This window comes from Dama dama, chromosome 11 (genome assembly GCF_033118175.1).
Source record: "Dama dama isolate Ldn47 chromosome 11, ASM3311817v1, whole genome shotgun sequence".
NCBI lineage: Eukaryota > Metazoa > Chordata > Mammalia > Artiodactyla > Cervidae > Dama > Dama dama.
In genome coordinates, this window is record NC_083691.1 from 102,784,255 (window position 1) to 102,808,111 (window position 23,857).

At 39.3% G+C, this 23,857-nt stretch overlaps 1 pseudogene; it reads left to right on the forward strand.

Annotated features, from left to right (window-relative positions):
* The first annotated feature begins 5,011 nt into the window (after positions 1 to 5,011).
* LOC133065647 (olfactory receptor 4P4-like) lies at positions 5,012 to 5,896 on the forward strand (annotated as a pseudogene).
* The last annotated feature ends 17,961 nt before the right edge of the window (positions 5,897 to 23,857 follow it).

The window sequence follows — 23,857 nt, forward strand, 5'->3', positions numbered from 1 at the left end:
CACAGTAAACAAGATGACTTCAGCATCTCCAAAGAAACGTTACCCAAAGATTTGGGTCAGGCACCCATTAACTAGAATGGTGTTCTTTTCATGGAGTGAATCTACTATCAGTTTAGGGGTATTGACAGAGGAATCATTTCAGTTCAGTTCAGTTCAGTCACTCAGTCATGTCTGACTCTTTGCGACGCCATGAACCACAGCACGCCAGGCCTCCCTGTCCATCACCAACTTCCGGAGTACACCCAAACCCATGCCCATTGAGTCAATGATGCCAACCAACCATCTCATCCTCTGTCACCCCCTTCTCCTCCTGCCTTCAATCTTTCCCAGCATCAGGGTCTTTTCCAATGAGTCAGCTCTTCACATCAGGTGGCCAAAGTATTGGAGTTTTAGTTTCAACATCAGTCCCTCCAATGAACACCTAGAACTGATCTCCTTTAGGATGGACTGTTTGGATCTCTTTGCAGTCCAAGGGACTCTCAAGAGTCTTTTCCAACACCACAGTTCAAAAGCATCAATTGTTCGGTGCTCAGCTTTTTTTATAGTCCAACACTCACATTCATACATGACCACTGGAAAAACCATAGCCTTGACTAGATGGACCTTTGCTGACAAAGTAATGTCTCTGCTTTTTAATATGCTCTATAGGTTGGTCATAACTTTCCTTCCAAGGAGTAAGTGTCTTTTAATTTCATGGCTGCAATCACTATCCACAGTGATTTTGGAGCCCAGAAAAGTAATGTCAGCCACTGTATCCACTGTTTCCCCATCTATTTGCCATGAAGTGATGAGACCAGATGCCATGATCTTAGTTTTCTGACTGTTGAGCTTTAAGCCAACTTTTTCACTCTCCTCTTTCACCAAGAGGCTCTTTAGTTCTTCTTCACTTTCTGCCATAAGGGTGGTGTCATTTGCATATCTGAGGTTATTGATATTTCTCTCAGCAATCTTGATTCCAGCTTGTGTTTCCTCCAGCCAGCATTTCTCAGTAAGCACTCTGCATATAAGTTAAATAAGCAGGGTGACAATATACAGCCTTGACATACTCCTTTTCCTATTTGGAACCAGTCTGCTGTTCCATGTCCAGTTCTAACTGTTGCCTCCTGACCTGAATACAGATTTTGGAAGAGGCAGGTCAGGTGGGTCTGGTATTCCCATCTCTTTCAGAATTTTCCACAGTTTTTTGTGATCCACACAGTCAAATGCTTTGGCATAGTCAATAAAGCAGAAATAGATGTTTTTCTGGAACTCTCTTGCTTTTTTGATGATCCAGCAGATGTTGGCAATTTGATCTCTGTTTCTCTCAAAGCCGCAGACTGAACCTTTGGAGGATCCCAACCCCAATCTTCAAGCCAGCTGAAAATGAATGGAACAATATATCCCCTGTCTGGATTCTGGGCTCTCAGGATCTATAAACAACACAAACGGGTGTCTAAGCACAGCAAAGCATAAATATATATGTATAACTGAATCAAAGTCAGGGCGGCAGCAGAGAAGAGATAACCTCAAGTCCAAGGTAAGCAAAACCCAAGTAAGCTGGTAGGTGCTGAGAGAGGTCATCAGAGGGTAGACAGACTGAAACCACAATCACAGACAACTAGCCAATCTGACCACATGGACCACAGCCTTGTCTAACTCAATGAACCTCAGCCATGCCCACCCAAGATGGACAGGTCATGGTGGAGAGGTCTGACAGAGTGTGGTCCACTGGAGAAGGAAATGGCAAACCACTTCGAGGTGTTAGGCACCTCTATTTCCACAGCTGCTTCAAAGTGGCCCTCTCAGCATATCTGCAGTGCTGCCAGTCCCTACCTGTCCCTGGAATCAATGCCCGTGCCTCTGTTCCTCTGTCTTGCCATGCGCTGCTGTCTGAAACTTGCTAGGTAGGTGCTTGTGTGGATTCCTCAGCATCACAGCGACTTGCGTGAGCTTCCCTTGGCCCCCTAAGCTCACCCTCTGTGCCGCGGGACTCGTGCGCACTTGTTCCGGCTCCCTGCCGGCCTCTGCCCTGGGGGCGCGTGCGCACTTGCTCTGGCCCGCCCAGGCCTGCCCCTTGCTTCGCTGGCCTCCTGCGCACTTGTTCCAGCGCCCGCCGGGCGTCTGCACTGGGGGCTCCTTTGGACTTGTTTCCGCTCCCCGTGCCTGCCCTCTGCCCGGGTTTATGTGCACTTATTTCGTGTCACCGCCTGCACTCTTTGTCACGGGAGTTATTTGTTCTTTCGGCTGTGCCGGGAGTGTTGTGTGGAAATAAGCAATTTTTAAAAAGTAAGACATCGTATATAACAAGATTAGCCTTTGTAGTAATCTTGCATAGACCCCAGGGATTGTCTGCTCTAAAGTAAGGACTAGAATTTAGTCAACGTGTTACTCTACTTTCTGCGGTCATTCCTCTCTCTCTTTCACCCAAGGGAAGAAAGAACAAAGCAAAGCAAAAAAAAAAAAAAAAAAAGGAAGAAAAGGAAGGGGAAATGATTAGTCATTGTGGCTTTTCCTATTTCTAAGCAGCACCTTAATACTAAGTAATCCAGTAATGGAGATAAATGTGTAAATTGGATAATTAAGAATGAAACATTTGTTAAATATATATTATGTATTGTGGTACATAGTGATAAGTCTTGGAGGAAATATTCTAGGAGAGGAGAGCAATGGAAAAGTATCCATAACATTTTCAGTGTTATAACATTAGAGAAGTGTTGCACGATTAGTCTGATAACGCCCAAGAGATAAATAAAACTATGTATATACTCACTATAATTTTATTGGCTATATTTTTACAATTATGACTACAAACCCATCGGCTGCTGCACAGTGCATGACGGAGTTTTTCCCTCTGGTCCTTTTGTACCTTTTAATCAAATTGAAGATATCTCTAGCAATGTTTTCCTAAATTACTTTTGATGGAAGATTCACAGGAGCTTAAGAGATATTCCATACATATTTGCTGTTTAATAGCACACTCACAGAAAAATAAAAGGAACTGGTCTAAAAATTATAGTACTTCAAAAAAATTTAAAATATCACAGGTAAGCATTGTTTTATATATATATATATAAAACATATGTGTATACATATATATGTATATATATATATATAAAACATATGTGTATACATATATATGTATATATATATATATATATACACACACACATACATATATATATTTAGAGAGAGAGAGAGAGACATATATACATGTGTGTGTGTGTGCATGTCATTTAATTGAGAAAAATAATTGAGGTAAATGTTGAGAAAATAATTGGGAGTTTGAACAGCATTTTATTTTTACAAAAATCTTTGATCATAGTAAATTCAATCTACTGCTGCTCAGCATTATTAGTTCCACTTAGTAGTTGAAGAAGAAGGCTTAGAATGAACTGCTTACAGCAGGATACCAGAGCCTTGATGTGCATGCTCAGTATCTCAGGGATATTTGACTCTTTGCAATTCTATGGACTGTAGTCCACCAGGCTCCTCTGTCCATGGGATTTTACATGCAAGAATGCTGGAATGAGTTGCCATTTCCTACTCCAGGAGATTTTCCCAACCCAGGGATCAAACCCATGTCTCTTATGTCTCCTGCATTGGCAGGTGGGTTCTTTACCACTAGGGCCACCTGTGAAGCCTGAATCTTCATCTTCATAATCATTAGATGAGTCATCTGTCTAATGATTCATATTGTTCCCCACTTATACCATTAAAATAATGTATTGATATTAGGAGTCCTTTAGGTAAAATATATTTTCACTGGAAGACATCTGATTATGGGTAAAAGATGGTGGTTTCACCATATTCACTATCTGCTCCTGGTTGTATTGCATCAAAGTGGTGGCACAATTCAAAATGTGTATTTAAATAAGCAGATCATCTATTAATCACATTGAGTTCTTCAATATATCTACAGATAACCAAGTCTCCAAAGTGTTTCTGGTGTTACAATAGTGACCTCTAAAATATTATTTAGAATGATTAAAAGGAGAACACTTTATGTAATAATAACTTATCTTCCTATATTTAGACATCCACTAATTTTGCCTCAAGTTCATTTTCTGTATGTCCATGGTGCAAAGAAGGACAGTCATTGAAACTGTTAAAAATAATTAAGACTATGCCTGCCATAATTAAGAACCTTATTTTGTTGCTATTTCAAAAATAAATGTTTGCTTCCAATGGGTATTTGTAATTTTCACCTATGATTTAGGCTTTATACAAAAACTGTATGTACCATAGACAAGGGAAGGGACTTACCTAAAGTTTTACAGGTAGTTAATGGCATAGATGGCATAAAACTCCATATTCTTTATGGAGGTGGGAAAGACCTGGTAGTACATTTGGTCAATAGATGAGGTAGCATAGCTGTTTAGAGCATGGAAAATGGCATCAAATGCAGGTTCATGTATTAGGTTGATATTTAATTATCTTAATGATTTTGTAGAATTAACTGTGCTGTGCTGTGTTTAGCTGCTCAGTCATGTCCGACTCTTTGCAACTCCATGGACTATAGCCCGCCAGGCTCCTCTGTCCATGGGAAGTCTCCAGGCAAGAATACTGGAGTGGATTGCCACATCTTCCTCCAGGGAATCTTCCCAACTCAGGGATCTAACCCAGGTATCACACATTGTATGTAGATTCTTTACTGTCTGAGCCACCAGGGAAACCTGTAGAATTAATTGATCCCCCATTTTTTGGTTTATCCACATGTAAAATGAGTATCAGAGTAATAACTATTAGTAATAACTAGGCATGAGTTAAATGCATTTGAAATGTTTACAAAAGTTTCAGGCATAAGACAGGCTTTTACTAAATACCTCTTTAAATATAATGACACCATTAATCTAAAAGGATTTACAAGATTGTATCTGGAATAAATACTGTATAAACTATACTTTTATTCATGTATAAATACTCCAAAACCTAGAAAGTGCTATTAAACATATATTATGTCCTGCATCATTTTAGATGAAGTAAATTTCTGCTGTGTATTCTGAACTCAGAACAATGTCACAGAATTTGTTTCATGGGACTGTGGTATAATAAGCAAGTAGAGCTACTGCTATTTTCCTTGTTCCTGCTCTGTTACCTGGCTGTCTTACTGGGGAATTTCATCATCTCACTCACCATCACCTGCAGCCATCTAATGCAACAACTTCCTCTGTCACCTCTCAGCTACCCCTCCACCGTGGTCCCCAGGCTAATCAGGGACTTACGGACAGCAAGAAAAAATATTTCCTATAACAACTGTATGACCCAGCTCTTCACTGCCCACTTGCTGGCAGGTGTGGAGATACTCATCTTGGTGTCCATGACTTTTGATCGCTACGTTGCCATCATCAAGCCCCTGCACTCTGTGGTCATCGTGAACAGACAGAAGTGTAACATGTTGATCGTCCTGGCCTGGGCTGTGAGTTTTTGGCATTCTATTGCTTTACTTCTCATGGTACTCCAGTTACCTTTCTGTGGCACTAATCGGATAGATCACTACCTATGTGATGTGAAGCCACATTTGAAATTAGTGTGCAAAGATATTCATGTCGTTAATATCTTAATGATTGCAAATTCAGGGATGGTGGTGGTCCTTATTTTTTTTTTTTCTATTAGTTTCTTATATAATCATATTATGTAATCTTAGATCATACTCCTCTGCCGGGCCAAAAAAAAAAAAAAAAAAAAAGCTCTCTCAACCTGTAGTTCTCACATAATGGTTGTAGCTTTGTTCTTTGTTCCTTGTATCTACATTTATGTTCTACCTGCAGGTAATGAGAATAAGGGTAAGGAAATGGCTGTGCTTTACAGTGTGATTGCCCCCAAGCTGAACCTTCTCATCTGTACCCTGAGAAACGTGGAGATGAAAATCGCCATGAGGAACGTATGGTCTAAAGTAGCACATTCAGAATTAAAGTGAGTAAGGTGATACTCACTGCACTTCTGGTCAGTACCCACAGGATATTTATTAATTTAAATAAATATAAAAACTACATAAGCTTTTGGAGAAGTTGGACCAAAGATGTTAGTCACTGTTATTTATACTGGTATCTGCACTTTAAAGGGTTGAAAGGTTGTTGCTGAACGATAAGACACGGGATTCTTGGCTTCCGGAGGAGACGAATTCAATCCGGGGCCAGAGACGAGGCTGGATCGCTCAGAGCTTTTGTGTAATAAAGTTTTATTAAAGTATAAAGGAGATAGAGAAAGCTTCTGACATAGGCATCAGAAGGGGGCAAAAGAGTACCCCCCTCCTAGTCTTTAGCTGTATGTTATATATATGTATGTATACATACGTACATATATACATACATATATATAAATCACAGTCTGTTAATGAAAAGAAAGGAATGTTGTAAAATTTAGAATGGCACCAGATAATTCATCCCTGGCCATAAAACGATTGACTTGAATCTTGTAGAAGGGCAGAATACCAACAAATAGTTCCGTTTACATAGATTAGGGGAACAATACCTGAGTAAGGAAGTTAGGCCGTTTGGCGGAACCAACTTGAAGATAGAGTCTGGGGTTCATTAACAAAGCTTAAGACAACATTTCCATAAGAAAAAGAAATGTATTGGTTAACTCAAGGTTTGAGAGTAGTTAGCTTTAGGTGAGACCAGGTGTCATGGCAACACAGCATGTTAAGAGAAACCTCCTTTTAAATTTGTATAGAGAAGGAAAAACAGATCGCTGGTTTGTTTCTTCCTGCCAGTTAAGAGAGATAAAAATGTTTGGCATTTGCAGCCTCTGTCCTCCATTTGGAGATCCCTGGCCTTCCTGTCTGTTACCCTCTCAGGGTCCAACTAATTCTGAGGTCAATCACATGAGTTTAAGGTATGTAGAAATGTCCTTCTGAAGCACATATCTGATCATATCAGAGCCTTCTCCAAAAATTGACTGGAACCCCATTTTCCTTGAAATAGAATCCAACTTCCTCACTTTTTGAAATCAAATATCTTCTCAAATTTTCCCATGTTTGAGCTTACTCGGAATGGGAGAAAACATTGCTTATTATTAGAGAAATGGGCACCAAAATTGCAATGTGGTATTACCTCACACCAGTCAGAATGGTCATCATCAAAAAATCTACAAGCAATGGATGCTGGAGAGAAAGTGGAGAAAAGGATACCCTCTTGCACTGCTGGTAGGAATGTAAATGGATAAGCCACTGTGGAGAACAGTGTGGACATTTCTTAAAAATCTAAGAATAAAGCTAATATATGACTTAGCAGCCCCACTTTTGGGCATATATCCTGAGAAAACCACAATTTTAAAAGACACATGTGTCCATTGCAGCACTATTTACAGTAGCCAGGATATGGAATCAACTTAGATGTCCATTGACAGATGAATGGATTAAAAAAAAATGTGGTACATATATGCAATGGAATACTACTCAGAGATTAAAAAAAAAGAACAGATTTTGGTCTAGTGAGGCAAATGAACCTTGAGTCTGTTATGCAGAGTGAAATAAGGCAAAAAGAAAAAGACAGATATCATATATTAACACACATGGTGTGTGTTAATCTAGAATCATGGTGCTGATGAAACTCTTTGCAGGGCACCAATATAGACACAGAGAATAGACACGTGGACACAGCAGAGGAAGGAGGTGGTGGGATGAATTGACAGAGTGTCATTGAAACATAAGCATTTCCATGTGTAAAACAGATAGTAAGTGGGAATTTGCTATATCATGTAGGGAGCTCAACCCAGTCTCTGTGACAAACTAGAGGGGCAGGAATGAGTGGCGGGTAGGAGGGAGATTCAAGAGGGAAGGTACATATGTATACACTCAGTTATGGATGTATCTGGTGGTGAAAATAAAGTTTGATACTGTAAAGAACAGTACTGCATAGAAACTGGAATATTACATCTGTGAATCAAGGTAAATTGAACGTGGTCAAACAGGAGATGGCAAGAGTGAGCATCAACATTTTAGATCAGTGAACTAAAATGGACAGGAATAGGCAAATTTAAATCAGATGACCATTATATCTATTAGTGTGGGCAAGAACACCTTTGAAGAAACAGAATGGCCAATTAAAAAAAAAAAATCTATGTCTGCTTCATTAATTATGTTAAAGCCTTAGACTGTGTGGATCATAAAAAGCTGGTAAAATTTCTCAAAGAGATGGGAATACCAGACCACTTTACTTGTCTCCTAAGAAACCTGTATTCAGGACAAGAACTAATTGTTGGAATCAGTCATGGAACAATAGACTGGTTCAAAATTGGGAAAAGGAGTATGTTAAGGCTGTATATTGTCACCCTGCTTATTTAACAGAGTACATCATGTGAAATGCCCAGATGTATGGATCACAAGATGGAATTAAGTTTGCCAGGAGAAATATTAATAAACTCAGATATGCACATGATACCACCCTAATGACAGAAGGCAAAGAGGAGCCAAAGAGCCTCTTGTGAGGGTAAAAGGGAAGAGTGAAAAAGCTGGCTCATAACTCAACATTCAAAACATGTAGATTGTGGCATCCAGTCCCATCACTTCATGGCAAATAGACAGGAAGAAATTGGAAAGAGTGACAGATTTTACTTTCTTGGGCTCCAAAATCACGTGGACTGTGACTGAAGCCATGAAATTAAAAGACAAACCCAGACAGCATATTAGAAAACAGAAACATCACTATGCCAACAAAGGGCCATATAGTCAAAGCTATGGTTTTTCCAGTAGTTATGTATAGATGTGAGAGTTGTATCATAAAGAAAACTGAACACTGAAGAATTGATGCTTTTGAACTGTGGAGCTGGAGAGGACCATTGAGAGCCCCATGGGCAGCAAGAATATCAAACCAGTCAATCCTAAAAGAACTCAATCCTGGATATTCATTGGAAGGACTGATGCTGAAGATTAAGTTTCATCACTTTGGCCACCTGATAAGAAGAGCCAACTCATTGGAGAAGACCCTGATGCAGGGAAAGATTGAAGGTAGGAGGAGAAGGGGGCAACAAATGATGAGATGGTTGAATGGCATCATGGACTCAATGTCCATGAGTTTGTGCAAACTCCGGGACATAGTAAAGGACAGGGAAACCTGGCATGCTGCACTCCATGGGTCACAAAGAGTGAGAAAGTACTTATCGACTGAACAATTACAACAACAACATGTATGATTCATGTTGAAGTATGGCAGAAGCCAATTAAACATTGCAAAGCAATTATCCTACAATTAAAAAATAAATAAAAAGTCATTAAAGTAATATAAAGTGCACTGTTCCATTAATAGGCTTTGGGTCAGGTAGACCTGGGCTTCCCTGGTGGCTCAGAGATAAAAAATCCACCTGCAATGAGGGAGCTGCAGGAGACTTGGGTTCAGTCTCTGCATTGGGAAGATCCCCTAAAAGGAACATGGCAATCCACTCCAGTATTCTTGCCCGAAGAATCCCATGGACGGAGGAGCCTGTCAGACTCAGTCCATGGGGCTGCAAAGAGTTGGACGTGACAGAAGTGACTTAGCATGCACGCATGTCTCTGAGTCTTGGCAATTTGCTTTAATTATATGCATCCTCTCTCTTCAAAAATCTATGAAATGAGTATTATTTGCACTCCACAAAGAAGCCAATATTCCTTCAGCTAACCAATGTGAAGTTTTAGCAGGGCATATGGCATAACAGAAACTCATGGCTAGCATTCTTTGTCTTTCCTACATTTTCTTCCGATATTTCCCTTTGCATGGATACTTTCACCCAGTTTGTTTGGACCTCTCTCTATTCTCCACACATACACTAAAATCTCATTCATATGATTTTATTTCTGTGTCTCTAGTTATAATGCCTTCACCCTTATGTTTTAATGTCCCTGTCTTGCATATAATTCACACTCATTTTCTTATTCAAAAGATGGTGTATATCTATCAATAGACCAGTATTTCTGATTCCTGTCCTGCTTTTTGTTGCTATCAACTGTGTATTCACTCTATTTCAAATAGTTCTATACTCCACCCTAGTGTTTCTTCTTATGAACTGTGTTTTTACAGTTTGACTAAGACAGAAGCTTATATGTTATATCTTTATTTTTGTATATGTCTCTTGTTTTAGCAATGTGCCCATGCAAATTAAGAGATTAATAAACAGTTATTGAATTAAATTCAAAGACTATCTTCTTATTCAACTATGTATGTGATTTTTATACATCTTGGAATTTTACTTGTGTCACTAATAATCATGCATTAACAAGAAAATAAGTAATGTCAGAAAGACCCTGATGCTGGGAAATATTGAAGGCAGGAGGAGAAGGGGATGACAGAGGATGAGATGGTTGTATGGCATCACTGACTTAATGACTATGAGTTTGAGCAAACTCCAGGAGATGGTCAAGGACAGTGAAGCCTGGCATGCTGCAGTCCACAGGGTTGCAAAGAGTTGGACATGAGTGAGTAATTGAACAAAAATGTCAGAAAGACTAAAATTTTAACAGAAATCCGCATGTGTTAATGGGAGAGAATGGAATCTAGCAAGCTCACAACCCCGTATAATGTCTTTTTACTTTATTCAGTAAAGAAGTATCGCAAATATATTATTTCTTTCCCTCTGCCTTCTATGGCCACTTCTTAGGTCCCATTTCTGACACCTCCTTAGGCATGAATTAAAATTTGTGTTTTTTTCTCCTGTTAATCTGTCTTGTGTCACAGCCAAAGACAAAAACTCAAGAGACATAGGGAAGAAATCCCATCTTCTGTCACGAGAAAACAAACAACCAAAAAATTTTTTTTATTATAATTTATTTTATTTTCTCAAGGGTCTACAAGATTTTATTGGCAAAAATATGACAATATTATATACTAAGCCCACCAAATAAATATTTAACTAATATTAGTTACCTATGCATTGGATATCCTTTCTAGAATTCACTTTCCAGGCTGTAGCACTATGCTCAACATCTTTGAAAACACCTGCCAAATAGATGCATGGTATTGCAAATCTAAAAACAGGATGCTGAAAACACATTAATGTTTGTAAATGAAATTCTATCCTTTTATATAGCAATTTGTTTAATTTAAAAATCCACTATTATAAAAATTGACTAGAGGAATTCCTTCAACAACTAATGAACACTAATTTTAAAAGGCACACTTTTGAAGACCCCTATTGCCATAAAGTACCAGACTAGAAGAAATTTTAGAAGTCTTAGAAGAAATCTAAAGGAAAGATTGGAGGCCAAAACTAGCTGTGAGTGTTGGAGTTCTATGTGAATTCCAATTTAGCCACCATCTTCTTATCCCTCGCCATTCTCTTCATTCTTGTAGCTATTTCTAGACATCCACTGAGAGGGTTAGTTTAGACACTTCTAGACTATTCTAGTGTCTTCTTCAACAGCAGAGAGAGAGCACTATGTTTATGGTATCACATCACCTAAGATTTCTAAAAATTTGTTATTTTATTGGGAAAATATCCCCCTGTCTAACTAATTGCATATCCATCATCTTGTATATTTCTCTATCTCTTTTTATTTGGTGAGAACATTTAAGTTTTGCTCTCAGCAAATTTTACCATACTTTATGTTAAATCCTTAGACCTTATTCATTTTATAGCTGAAATTTTATCATCTTTTACCAACCTCTCCCTGTTTCTTAAATCACCCACTGATAATCACTTCTTTAACTTATACATATATGAGTTTTTTCCCCCCCAAATAACATGTATAAGTGATACATTCGTATATTGGGGTTATCAGACATTTGGTCCTGTCCAAATTGAATATAAGACATCTGGCCCACACTAAAAGATCCTTGAAATTTGGTTCTATAAAAAATGTCCATGAACAATTTGGTCCATGGCAGATGGTTTTGGACAGGACTGAATACTGGGGACTCTTTGGCCTGGACCAAATACAGTAAGCTCTCTACATACAAACTATCAAGTTGCGACCTTTCAAAGATGTGAGCGTGTGTTTGTATGTCCAGTTATGTAAAGCATGACTGATATTGCAGCTTGTCTTCCATCTGTGATTGCTGATAATCCTTCGGCTGTACTGTCTCCCATCCCCTCTCCCTCCTCCAAACAGTAACTCTTCTTGCCTGTTCACTAGATACCAGCACCTGTGTGCCGGCTGCCACACTGTCCTACTGTACTTTCCAAGGTTAAAAGATTAAGGGTGCTTTCTTTGTTGTTGTTGTGTGTGTGTGCTTTTTGTGTGTTATTTGTGTGAAAAGTATTTTAAACCTATTGCACTATAGTACCATATAGCTGATTGTGTTAGTTGGGTACCTCAGCTAACTTTTTGACCTTATGAACAAAGTTAGACTTAAAAATATACTGTCAGAATGGAACTCATTTGCATGTAGGGGACTTAGTGTAGCTATCTTATGGACATTTGGGACAGGGCAAAATGTCCTGCAAGGAGCATTTTCCTTTTTCTTTCTGACCTATTTTATTTAGCATAATGCCCTCAATGTCTACCCAAGTTGTCACAAATGGCAGGCTTTCTTCTTTCTCACAGATGAATAATATTCCACTGTGTATATGTGCACAAATTTACTGTTTTATTAAGCAATGATCAACACAGATTTTCTCTGTTAGTTATTATGAATAATACTGTTCAAAGTAATCATCATTTCAAAGTAATATTTCTTTCTCTGAACTAAATTATCAGTTTCACAAAGCATTTTGGATTTATTAAACACCTATTAGATGAGTTCTTCACATGGAAAATACACAGAACAATTTTATTTTACTTCACAAAACTTATTGTACGTGTTATAGCATCACCAACTCAATGGACATGAGTTTGAGCAAGCTCTGGGAGTTTGTGATGCACAGGGAAGCCTGGCGTGCTGCAGTCCATGGGGTGGCAGAGCCAGACACGACTGAGCAACTGAACTGAACTGGTGGTACCTTTACTATAAAATATGCTATAATTTGAAAAGGGATAAGTCACAGGGAAAGCAGGACTAGCAAATAAATATATCAGAGAAGAATAGAGAATTTTTCTTTGACTTTGGAGCTCCATATTCCTGTCCAGTTCATATAGTAGACCAATAGTACTTAGAATGCTTTCACATGCAAATGGTCCTGAGGGAGTGTACTGTGGCAGGTGTGTTATGGTGACCAGGAAGCCAAGATCTTTTGTCAGTGAGACATGTTTATGATGTATTGGCTTTGTATCCTATATGTGGTTCTAGTAGCTGCTTTTGCTTTTAGGGTTTTAGAATATTGAAGTTCCTTGCCCAGAGATGTTGGGCCATGTGACTTGTTAGAGGTTGTATTCAGGCTCTTGAATGGAAATGGTAATTTTCTCTCTGTAGTTAACTGTGTATTTGCCTGAAAGCCTGGAAAGCAAGAATGTTCTTTGACTTCACTTTTTTTAGAAGGAAGGAAGGCACTTGGAAGCCCCTGCTTCCTCTCCCCAGTATCCTGGCTGCATGCACTGAATATCCCCAGGGTTGGCCAACAGTACCCTACTCCACATTCACAAGTTCTTTCTGACTGGGTTCTCAAGTATTGTTAGCATTTTATGTTCCCCGAATTCCTTAACTTTCATTACAATTTTTATGGTAAATTTATAGCATGCATTATGATTTAATTTCATTCACCACAACTGCACCTAAATCTTAAGAATGGGCAGGGCATGATATACTTTGATAAAGATATTTATTTTCTTCCAACTGCAAAAATTTTGCTATTGTGTTCAAACTTTCTTGAAACTTCTTTCTTTTCTTACAATTATTTTCTAATTGGCTTCTTATTCTGCATGCAAATATTTCTTATATATTACAACCATCATGTTTAAAACTATACTCACCATATTTTATTTAAATCTTCAGACCTTATACTTCTTATAGCTGAAAATATATACGCTTTTACTAACCTCTCACTATCCCCCCACCCAAAACCCTGGGCAACTACTTTTCTAGTTCTGCTTTTATGAGTTTGACTTTCCTTTTGCTATTGTTGCTGTTTTTCTTAGATTCCACATATAAATTATATTTAAAGCTAATTATACAAAACATAAAGAGCCTAGAGCCTGTTCCCTAAAATCTTCTGTCTTTCTCTATCTGAGCTTCATTGGTAGCTCAGTTGGTAAGGAATCTACCTGCAATGCAGGTGACACTGCTTTAATTCCTGGGTCAGAAAGATCCAGTGGAGAAGGGAACGGCAACCCAATCCAGTATTCTGGACTGGAGAATTCCATCGCCTGTATAGTCCATGGAGTCACAAATAGTTGGACATGACTGCACAACTTTCACTTTCACTCTCTAGGTTTCTATCTGGGGTTCCCTGCTGGCTCAGATGGTAAAGAATGTGCCTGCCATTCAAAAGACTTGGGTTCAGTCCCCAAGTTGGGAAGATCCCCTGGAGAAGGGAATGGCTACCCACTCCAGTATTCTTGCCTGACTCCATGAACAGAGGAATTCATGGGGGCCACAAAAAGTCAGACACAATTGAGTGACTAGCAGTTATTTTTCTCCTAGGTTTCTATTTAATCCTGTTAAAACAATAATTCACTTCTATCTTCTGTTGAATTTTACTTCCATTATAGTGATAAATTGCATTCCTGAATAAAATAAAATACTTTGGCAAACATGCACAGTGAACATTAATTAATTAAAAACTAGAAATTTCTATACTTATATTTTAAAATCCATTTTATGATGAAAACAGCACACACTGGGATGACCCAGAGGGATGGGATAGAGAGGGAGGTGGGAGAGGGGTTCAGGATGGGCAACACAGGTACACCCATGGAGGATTCAAGTCAATGTATGGCAAAGCCAATACAATATTGTAAAGTAAAATAGATAAACTAATTAGTTTAAAAAATAATAATAAGAAAAAAAAGAAAACAGATAGCACATATTATATGATTTTGCTTAATTAAAGTTCATTATGTATATCATCTTGATGAGCCTTCATAACAAGTGAATAACATAAAGATTATTTTCAGCACCATTTTACAGACAAACATTGAGACCTAGGATTTCATCTATCTTTCCTGAAGCTACAGGGCTGTAAACTCATAGAGCTAGGATTTGGATTAATGGAGTTGGAATCCAGAGATTCTTCTATTAATTGTTATAGTCTGCCACCCATCTTGAAGCTAATGTAAGTGCAGTTCATGAACACTGCATCAATTCCTAATGTTTCCTGAGTAGTAATTCAAGTTGCAGATATTTGAAATAAAGGATAAAGTGGATTAGAGGTATTTATTCCTGGCTTAGAAGACTTATAGAAGTGGTTTAAAACTTTTCTTATGGTATTTCTTAGGAGAACAATGTCAAATATTTGTTTCTTCTCTAATCTTTATAATATGTACACTTTAAATACACAGACCTAGGGGGGAGGAGCCAAGATGGCGGAGGAGTAGGACGGGCAGACCACTTTCTCTCCTACAAATTCATCAAAAGAATAACTGAACGCAGAGCAAACTTCGCAAAACAACTTCTGATCGCTAGCTGAGGTCATCAGGCGCCCAGAAAAGCAGCCCATTGTCTTCGAAAGGAGGTAGGACAAAATATAAAAGATAAAAAGTGAGACAAAAGAGCTAAGGACGGAGATCCGTCCCGGGAGCTCTTAGGAGGCATTGCTTGGGGTAGGGTCCGGGCCTGAGTGCCCTGAGGACAATCGGAGGGAGCTTCTGTGAGTTGCCAACATGAACTGTGGGAGACCAAAAGAGAGAGAGTAAATTAACCGGCCCGAACACACTGCCGGCCGTTCGCAGAACAAAGAGACCGAGAGGGTCGAGAGAGGAGCTCGCAGGCTGCGGACCGGCCCAGCTCCGCAGGAGGCAGGAGGCAGGGGGGAGGGGAAGGTCGCGGCGAGACACAGGGCGCAGGCACCCGACCGGCGCGGGCGGGGACTGGGGCTGGGGACGCGGAGGGCAGAAGGCACGCGCAGCCGACTGGGGCCAGCGGAAACTGAGACTGGGTCCGCGGAAGGGAGTGGGCGCGCCACACCTGGGGAGAGTGCGCCCACCAAGCCCCTGGCTGCCTGGACCGCTCTGACGGGGAAGGCACAGAGAGCAGGCGCAGCTTTTCGTTCCGTGCTTTTGTGGAACACCCGAGGGCTGGAACCTCGCGCAGCGCAGGGCGCGCTCCATATAGAACAGCCGGGAGCCTGAGCGGCGCAGACGTAGAGGGCAGCGTCGGCCCCTCCCCACAGCGCCAGCCCCTCCTCGCGGAGCGACGGAACTAGCTACCTGAATAAGAGTCCACCTCCGCCCGCCTGTGTCAGGGCGGAAATGAGGCTCTGAAGAGACCGGCAAACGGAAGCCAAATAAACAAAGGGAACCGCTTCAGAAGGGACTGGTGCAACAGATTAAAATCCCTCTAGGAAACATTGACTACACCGGAGGAGCCTGTAGATATCGAGAAGCGTAAACTGGAACGAGGAGCTATCTGAAACTGAGCCGAACCCACACTGACCACAACAGCTCCAGAGAAACTCCTAGATATAATTTTACTTTTTTCTCTTTTTTTTTTTTCTTTTTTTCTTTTTTTTAATTTTTTTCTTTTTTTTTCTTTTTTCTTTTTTCTCTTTTATTTTCCTTTAAAATCCCCTATTACTCCCCCATTACTCCTTAACTTTCATTTCCATAGACTTTTATGATTTTTTAATTAGGGGGGGAAAAAATTTTATTTTCTTTTTTTTTTTTCTTTTTCTTTTTTTTTCTTTCCTTTTTCTCTTCTATTTTCTATTTTTCTTTTTCTCTTATTTCTTTTAAAGTCCTCTAGTACTCCTCTACTACTCCTTAATTTTCATTTTCAACACACTATAACCTTACAAAAAAAAAAAAAAAAAAAAGAAGAGAAGCCCTATTTTTAAACTGAAGATTATTCTCTCCCAATCTTGACTCTCTGTTTTCTACCTCAGAACACCTCTATTTCCTCATTTCCCCTTCTCTTCCCATTCCAATTCTGTGAATCTTTGTAGGTGACTGGGCTACGGAGAACATTCTGGGAACAGACAGCTGCGTAGATCTGTCTCTCTCCTCTTGAGTCCCCCCTTTTCTCCTCCTGTTCATCTCTATCTCCCTCCTCCCTCTCCTCTTCTTCATGTGACTCTGTGAACCTCTCTGGGTGTCCCTAACGGGGGAGAATCTTTTAGCCATTAACCTAGAAGTTTTCTTATCAGGGCTGTATAGTTGGAGAAGTCCTGAGACTACAGGAAGAATAAAACTGAAATCCAGAGGCAGGAGACTTAAGCCCAAAACCTGAGAACACCAGAAAACTCCTGACTACAAGGAACTTTAAGTAATAAGTGACTGTCCAAAAGCCTCCATACCTACACTGAAACCAACCACCACACAAGAGTCAATAAGTTTTAGAGCAAGACATACCACGCAAATTCTCCAGCAACGCAGGAACATAGCCCTGAACATCAACATACAGGCTGCCCAAGGTCACACCTAACACATAGACCCATCTCAAAACTCATTACTGGGCACTCCATTGCTCTCCAAAGAGAAGAAATCAAGTTCCACGCACCAGAACACTGACGCAAGCCTCCCTAACCAGGAAATCTCGACAAGCCAATCGTCTAACCCCACCCACTGGGTTAATCCTCCACAACAAAAAGGAACCACAGACCTCCAGAATACAGAAAGCCCACTCCAGATACAGCAATCTAAACAAGATGAAAAGGCAAAGAAATACCCAACAGGTAAAGGAACATGAAAAATGCCCACCAAGTCAAACAAAAGAGGAGGAGATAGGGAATCTACCTGAAAAAGAATTTAGAATAATGATAATAAAAATGATCCAAAATCTTGAAAACAAAATGGAGTTACAGATAAATAGCCTGGAAACAAAGATTGAAAAGATTCAAGACTGTTTAATAAAGACCTAGAAGAAATAAAAAAGAGTCAATTACAAATGAATAATGCAATGAATGAGATCAAAAACACTTTGGAGGGAACCAAGAGTAGAATAACGGAGGCAGAAGATAGGATAAGTGAGGTAGAAGATAAAATGGTGGAAATAAATGAAGCAGAGAGGAAAAAAGAAAAAAGGATCAAAAGAAATGAGGACAACCTCAGGGACCTCTGGGACACTGTGAAACGCCCCAACATTCGAATCATAGGAGTTCCAGAAGAAGAAGACAAAAAGAAAGGCCATGAGAAAATACTCGAGGAGATAATAGCTGAAAACTTCCCTAAAATGGGGAAGGAAATAACCACCCAAATCCAAGAAACCCAGAGAGTCCCAAACAGGATAAACCCAAGGCGAAACACCCCAAGACACATATTAATCAAATTAACAAAGATCAAACACAAAGAACAAATATTAAAAGCAGCAAGGGAGAAACAACAAATAACACACAAAGGGATGCCCATAAGGATAACAGCTGATCTATCAATAGAAACCCTCCAGGCCAGAAGGGAATGGCAGGACGTACTGAAAGTAATGAAAGACAATAACCTACAACCTAGATTACTGTATCCAGCAAGGATCTCATTCAGATATGAAGGAGAATTCAAAAGCTTTACAGACAAGCAAAACCTGAGAGAATTCAGCACCACCAAACCAGCTCTTCAACAAATGCTAAAGGATCTTCTCTAGACAGGAAATGCAGAAAGGTTGTATAAACGTGAACCCAAAACAACAAAGTAAATGGCAACGGGACCACACCTATCAATAATTACCCTAAATGTAAATGGGTTGAATGCCCCAACCAAAAGACAAAGATTGGCTGAATGGATACAAAAACAAGACCCCTATATATTGCTGTCTACAAGAGACCCACCTCAAAACAAGAGACACATACAGACTAAAAGTGAAGGGCTGGAAAAAAATATTTCATGCAAACGGAGACCAAAAGAAAGCAGGAGTCGCAATACTCATATCAGATAAAATAGACTTTCAAATAAAGGAAGTGAAAAGAGACAAAGAAGGACACTACATAATGATCAAAGGATCAATCAAAAAAGAAGATATAACAATTATAAATATATATGCACCCAACATAGGAGCACCGCAATATGTACGGCAAACGCTAACGAGTATGAAAGAGGAAATTAATAGTAACACAGTAATAGTGGGCGACTTTAATACCCCACTCACAACTATGGATAGGTCAACTAAACAGAAAATTAACAAGGAAACACAAACCTTAAATGACACAATGGACCAGCTAGACCTAATTGATATCTATAGGACATTTCACCCCAAAACAATCAACTTCACCTTTTTCTCAAGTGCACACGGAACATTCTCCAGAATAGATCACATCCTGGGCCATAAATCTGGTCTTGGAAAATTCAAAAAAATTGAAATCATTCCAGTCATCTTTTCTGACCACAGTGCAGTAAGATTAGATCTCAATTACAGGGAAAAAATTGTTAAAACTTCAAACATATGGAGGCTAAATAACACGCTTCTGAATAACCAACAAATCATAGAAGAAATCAAAAAAGAAATCAAAATATGTATAGAAATGAATGAAAATGAAAACACAACAACCCAAAACCTATGGGACACTGTAAAAGCAGTGCTAAGGGGAAGGTTCATAGCATTACAGGCTTACATCAAGAAACAGGAAAAAAACCAATTAAATAACCTAACTCTACACCTAAAGCAACTAGAGAAGGAAGAAATGAAGAACCCCAGAGTTAGCAGAAGGAAAGAAATCTTAAGAATCAGGGCGGAAATAAATGCAAAAGAAACTAAAGAGACTATAGCAAAAATCAACAAAGCTAAAAGCTGGTTTTTTGAAAAAATAAACAAAATTGACAAACCATTAGCAAGACTCCTTAAGAAACAAAGAGAGAAAAACCAAATTAACAAAATTAGAAATGAAAATGGAGAGATCACAACAGACAACACTGAAATACAAAGGATCATAAGAGACTACTACCAGCAGCTCTATGCCAATAAAATGGACAACTTGGATGAAATGGACAAATTCTTAGAAAAGTATAACTTTCCAAAACTGAACCAGGAAGAAATAGAAGATCTTAACAGACCCATCACAAGCAAGGAAATCAAAACTGTCATCAAAAATCTTCCAGCAAACAAAAGCCCAGGACCAGATGGCTTCACAGCTGAATTCTACCAAAAATTTAGAGAAGAGCTGACACCTATCTTACTCAAACTCTTCCAGAAAATTGCAGAAGAAGGTAAGCTTCCAAACTCATTCTATGAGGCCACCATCACCCTAATTCCAAAACCAGACAAAGATGCCACAAAAAAAGAAAACTACAGGCCAATATCACTGATGAACATAGATGCAAAAATCCTTAACAAAATTCTAGCAAACAGAATCCAACAACATATTAAAAAAATCATACACCATGACCAAGTGGGCTTTATCCCAGGAATGCAAGGATTCTTTAATATCCACAAATCAATCAATGTAATACACCACATTAACAAATTGAAAGATAAAAACCATATGATTATCTCAATAGATGCAGAGAAAGCCTTTGACAAAATTCAACACTCATTTATGATTAAAACTCTCCAAAAAGCAGGAATAGAAGGAACATACCTCAACATAATAAAAGCTATATATGACAAACCCACAGCAAGCATCACCCTCAATGGTGAAAAATTGAAGGCATTTCCCCTGAAATCAGGAACAAGACAAGGGTGCCCACTCTCACCACTACTATTCAACATAGTGTTGGAAGTTCTGGCCACAGCAATCAGAGCAGAAAAAGAAGTAAAAGGAATCCAGATAGGAAAAGAAGAAGTAAAACTCTCACTGTTTGCAGATGACATGATCCTCTACATAGAAAACCCTAAAGACTCTACCAGAAAATTACTAGAGCTAATCAATGAATATAGTAAAGTTGCAGGATATAAAATTAACACACAGAAATCCCTTGCATTCCTATATACTAACAATGAAAAAACAGACAGAGAAATTAAGGAAACAATACCATTCACCATTGCAACAAAAAGAATAAAATACTTAGGAGTGTACCTACCTAAAGAAACAAAGGACCTATACATAGAAAACTATAAAACACTGATGAAAGAAATCAAAGAGGACACAAACAGATGGAGAAACATACCGTGTTCATGGATTGGAAGAATTAATATTGTCAAAATGGCTATTCTACCCAAAGCAGTCTATAGATTCAATGCAATCCCTATCAAGCTACCAACGGTATTTTTCACAGAACTAGACCAAAGAATTTCACAATTTGTATGGAAATACAAAAAACCTCGAATAGCCAAAGTAATCTTGAGAAAGAAGAATGGAGCTGGAGGAATCAACCTGCCTGACTTCAGACTCTACTACAAAGCCACAGTCATCAAGACAGTATGGTACTGGCACAAAGACAGAAATATAGATCAATGGAACAGAATAGAAAGCCCAGAGATAAATCCACGAACCTATGGACACCTTATCTTTGACAAAGGAGGCAAGGATATACAATGGAAAAAAGACAACCTCTTTAACAAGTGGTGCTGGGAAAACTGGTCAACCACTTGTAAAAGAATGAAACTAGAACACTTTCTAACACCATACACAAAAATAAACTCAAAATGGATTAAAGATCTAAATGTTAAGACCAGAAACTATAAAACTCCTAGAGGAGAACATAGGCAAAACACTCTCCGACATAAATCAAAGCAAGATCCTCTATGACCCACCTCCCAGAATATTGGAAATAAAAGCAAAACTAAACAAATGGGACCTAATGAAACTTAAAAGCTTTTGCACTACAAAGGAAACTATAAGTAAGGTGAAAAGACAGCCCTCAGATTGGGAGAAAATAATAGCAAACAAAGCAACAGACAAAGGATTAATCTCAAAAATATACAAGGAACTCCTGCAGCTCAATTCCAGAAAAATAAATGACCCAATCAAAAAATGGGCCAAAGAACTAAACAGACATTTCTCCAAAGAAGACATACAGATGGCTAACAAACACATGAAAAGATGCTCAACATCACTCATTATTAGAGAAATGCAAATCAAAACCACAATGAGGTACCATTACACGCCAGTCAGAGTGGCTGCTATCCAAAAGTCTACAAGCAATAAATGCTGGAGAGGGTGTGGAGAAAAGGGAACCCTCTTACACTGTTGGTGGGAATGCAAACTAGTACAGCCGCTATGGAAAACAGTGTGGAGATTCCTTAAAAAACTGGAAATAGAACTGCCATATGACCCAGCAATCCCACTTCTGGGCATACACACTGAGGAAACCAGATCTGAAAGAGACACGTGCACCCCAATGTTCATCACAGCACTGTTTATAATAGCCAGGACATGGAAGCAACCTAGATGCCCATCAGCAGATGAATGGATAAGGAAGCTGTGGTACATATACACCATGGAATATTACTCAGCCATTAAAAAGAATTCATTTGAACCAGTCCTAATGAGATGGATGAAGCTGGAGCCCCTTATACAGAGTGAAGTAAGCCAGAAAGATAAAGAACATTACAGCATACTGACACATGTATATGGAATTTAGAAAGGTGATAACGATAACCCTATATGCAGAACAGAAAAAGAGACACAGAAATACAGAACAGACTTTTGAACTTTGTGGGAGAATGTGAGGGTGGGATATTTCAAAAGAACAGCATGTATACTCTCTATGGTGAAACAGATCACCAGCCCAGGTGGGATGCACGAGACAAGTGCTCCGGCCTGGTGCACTGGGAAGACCCAGAGGAATCGGGTGGAGAGGGAGGTGGGAGGGGGGATCGGGATTGGGAATACATGTAAATCCATGGCTGATTCATATCAATGTATGACAAAACCCACTGGGGGAAAAAAAAAAAAACCATCCTGAAAAAAAAATAAAAAAAAAAAATAAATAAATACACAGACCTAATTTTGTACTATTTTTGTGAGATACAGGGATGATAACAAAAAGCACTGGGAACATATCAGGCATTCTATTTCTTAAAATGAAATGATACTTAGAATTTCCATAGTTTCTTATTTAGGTGAATCACTTTTGAATTTGGATGCTAACTGCAAAGGTATAATTGGATGGATATTGTATCACAGGAAATTAAAAGAATCATGCAATGTTTTCAGTTTCGGTTTGACTACAAGTACTTTGAGTGACAGAGGATGAGATGGTTGGATGACATCACCGAATCAATGGACAGACATGCCTGCTTGTGTGCATGCCAAGTCGCTTCAGTTGTGTCCAGATGTTTGCTATCCTATGGACTATAGCCTGCCAGGCTCTTCTGTCCATGGGATTCTCCAGTCAAGAGTACTGAAGTGGGTTACCATTTCCTTCTCCAGGGGATCTTCCAGACCCAAGGATTGAACCCACATCTCTCTCTCTCTCTCTTTTTTTTCACTTTGATGTTTATTTATTTACTTATTTTTTCCATTTATTTTTATCAGTTGGAGGCTAATTACTTTACAATATTGTAGTGGTTTTTGCCATACACTGACATCAGTCAGCCATGGATTTACATGCATTTCCCATCCCGATCCCCGCCCCCAACCTCCCTCTCCATCCGATCCCTCTGGGTCTTCCCAGTGCACCAGCCCCGAGCACTTGTCTCATGTGCCAGGGTCCAGCCTCGGCAGGATCCAGGGGATACCCTCAGGATGAAAGGCGTCTGCGAGAGAGAGAGAGAGAGAGAGAGAGAGAGAGAGAGAGAGAGAGAGAGAGAGAGAGGACATGTGAGACCAGCCTTGATAGGGCCAAGTCTGCGAGGGGGAGAGAGAGAGAGAGAGAGAGAGAGAGAGAGAGAGAGAATGACCAGACAGGGGTGTTTGCAGGGTCTGGCAGAGTCTGGCAATGCTTTATTTTTTACCATGGCTTTTATACCCTAAATTAGTACATTTCTAAGAGGGAGATAGTTTAACATTACATCAGTTTGTTCTTCACGAAACCAGGGTGTTTTCTGCATACTTCTTTGTTTATGAGGGTCTTGTACATTATCTTCTGGCCTTGGGGCCTATTGACATTTTATGACCTAGGTGAATGCAA